This window comes from Centroberyx gerrardi, chromosome 10, assembly GCF_048128805.1.
Source record: "Centroberyx gerrardi isolate f3 chromosome 10, fCenGer3.hap1.cur.20231027, whole genome shotgun sequence".
In the NCBI taxonomy this organism is placed as follows: domain Eukaryota; kingdom Metazoa; phylum Chordata; class Actinopteri; order Beryciformes; family Berycidae; genus Centroberyx; species Centroberyx gerrardi.
This window is the reverse complement of record NC_136006.1, coordinates 24,121,465-24,123,750: the sequence shown is the minus strand read 5'-3', so window position 1 is coordinate 24,123,750 and position 2,286 is coordinate 24,121,465. Positions and strand designations below refer to the sequence as shown.

General features: G+C 57.4%; 4 non-coding genes across 4 annotated transcripts; all 4 read left to right on the top strand.

Moving 5' to 3' along the window:
- Nucleotides 1–345: 345 nt before the first annotated feature.
- On the top strand, nucleotides 346–464 carry LOC144540237 (5S ribosomal RNA). The gene has a single exon (XR_013505459.1). It is a non-coding gene; the product is annotated as a 5S ribosomal RNA (ribosomal RNA).
- Nucleotides 465–856: 392 nt separating this feature from the next.
- Nucleotides 857–975, top strand: LOC144540236 (5S ribosomal RNA). Its single transcript, XR_013505458.1, has one exon. It is a non-coding gene; the product is annotated as a 5S ribosomal RNA (ribosomal RNA).
- Nucleotides 976–1,367: 392 nt separating this feature from the next.
- Nucleotides 1,368–1,486, top strand: LOC144540235 (5S ribosomal RNA). Its single transcript, XR_013505457.1, has one exon. It is a non-coding gene; the product is annotated as a 5S ribosomal RNA (ribosomal RNA).
- A 392-nt stretch (nucleotides 1,487–1,878) lies between these two features.
- LOC144540234 (5S ribosomal RNA) lies at nucleotides 1,879–1,997 on the top strand. The gene has a single exon (XR_013505456.1). It is a non-coding gene; the product is annotated as a 5S ribosomal RNA (ribosomal RNA).
- Nucleotides 1,998–2,286: the final 289 nt, after the last annotated feature.

The window sequence follows — 2,286 nt, the reverse complement described above, 5'->3', positions numbered from 1 at the left end:
GACAGGGGGCCTCCAACAACAGTGCTGGCCAGCGGCAGTGCAGTCACTTTTGCAGAGGAAGTACAAGGACGACATCACGTCCCGTGTGCCAGCAACAGCTGGCTTTCCCTCGGGGAGGCTGCAAACTTATCACAGCATGCATTTGTGTCCCTGCCGTCGCTGAACAGCGCAAATGTAGGGGAGAGAAAAGACTGCGGCCTTGCTCCCGGTGAGCACAACGGCTGAGGGCGTCAATGATAATAGAGGGCAGAGAAATAGGCCCATTTGGTGGCCGGTTTTCAAAGGGCCCTGCAGTAGGCACAGGCTAAGCCGTGTATAAAAGGCCTCCCTGCCGCCGCCTCAATTGCTTACGGCCATACCACTCTGAACACGCCCGATCTCGTCCGATCTCGGAAGCTAAGCAGGGTCGGGCCTGGTTAGTACTTGGATGGGAGACCGCCTGGGAATACCAGGTGCTGTAAGCTTTTTCATCTTTCTAGGCAGCAGAGGGCGCTGCTCCCTCTCCGGGGGAGACAGGGGGCCTCCAACAACAGTGCTGGCCAGCGGCAGTGCAGTCACTTTTGCAGAGGAAGTACAAGGACGACATCACGTCCCGTGTGCCAGCAACAGCTGGCTTTCCCTCGGGGAGGCTGCAAACTTATCACAGCATGCATTTGTGTCCCTGCCGTCGCTGAACAGCGCAAATGTAGGGGAGAGAAAAGACTGCGGCCTTGCTCCCGGTGAGCACAACGGCTGAGGGCGTCAATGATAATAGAGGGCAGAGAAATAGGCCCATTTGGTGGCCGGTTTTCAAAGGGCCCTGCAGTAGGCACAGGCTAAGCCGTGTATAAAAGGCCTCCCTGCCGCCGCCTCAATTGCTTACGGCCATACCACTCTGAACACGCCCGATCTCGTCCGATCTCGGAAGCTAAGCAGGGTCGGGCCTGGTTAGTACTTGGATGGGAGACCGCCTGGGAATACCAGGTGCTGTAAGCTTTTTCATCTTTCTAGGCAGCAGAGGGCGCTGCTCCCTCTCCGGGGGAGACAGGGGGCCTCCAACAACAGTGCTGGCCAGCGGCAGTGCAGTCACTTTTGCAGAGGAAGTACAAGGACGACATCACGTCCCGTGTGCCAGCAACAGCTGGCTTTCCCTCGGGGAGGCTGCAAACTTATCACAGCATGCATTTGTGTCCCTGCCGTCGCTGAACAGCGCAAATGTAGGGGAGAGAAAAGACTGCGGCCTTGCTCCCGGTGAGCACAACGGCTGAGGGCGTCAATGATAATAGAGGGCAGAGAAATAGGCCCATTTGGTGGCCGGTTTTCAAAGGGCCCTGCAGTAGGCACAGGCTAAGCCGTGTATAAAAGGCCTCCCTGCCGCCGCCTCAATTGCTTACGGCCATACCACTCTGAACACGCCCGATCTCGTCCGATCTCGGAAGCTAAGCAGGGTCGGGCCTGGTTAGTACTTGGATGGGAGACCGCCTGGGAATACCAGGTGCTGTAAGCTTTTTCATCTTTCTAGGCAGCAGAGGGCGCTGCTCCCTCTCCGGGGGAGACAGGGGGCCTCCAACAACAGTGCTGGCCAGCGGCAGTGCAGTCACTTTTGCAGAGGAAGTACAAGGACGACATCACGTCCCGTGTGCCAGCAACAGCTGGCTTTCCCTCGGGGAGGCTGCAAACTTATCACAGCATGCATTTGTGTCCCTGCCGTCGCTGAACAGCGCAAATGTAGGGGAGAGAAAAGACTGCGGCCTTGCTCCCGGTGAGCACAACGGCTGAGGGCGTCAATGATAATAGAGGGCAGAGAAATAGGCCCATTTGGTGGCCGGTTTTCAAAAGGCCCTGCAGTAGGCACAGGCTAAGCCGTGTATAAAAGGCCTCCCTGCCGCCGCCTCAATTGCTTACGGCCATACCACTCTGAACACGCCCGATCTCGTCCGATCTCGGAAGCTAAGCAGGGTCGGGCCTGGTTAGTACTTGGATGGGAGACCGCCTGGGAATACCAGGTGCTGTAAGCTTTTTCATCTTTCTAGGCAGCAGAGGGCGCTGCTCCCTCTCCGGGGGAGACAGGGGGCCTCCAACAACAGTGCTGGCCAGCGGCAGTGCAGTCACTTTTGCAGAGGAAGTACAAGGACGACATCACGTCCCGTGTGCCAGCAACAGCTGGCTTTCCCTCGGGGAGGCTGCAAACTTATCACAGCATGCATTTGTGTCCCTGCCGTCGCTGAACAGCGCAAATGTAGGGGAGAGAAAAGACTGCGGCCTTGCTCCCGGTGAGCACAACGGCTGAGGGCGTCAATGATAATA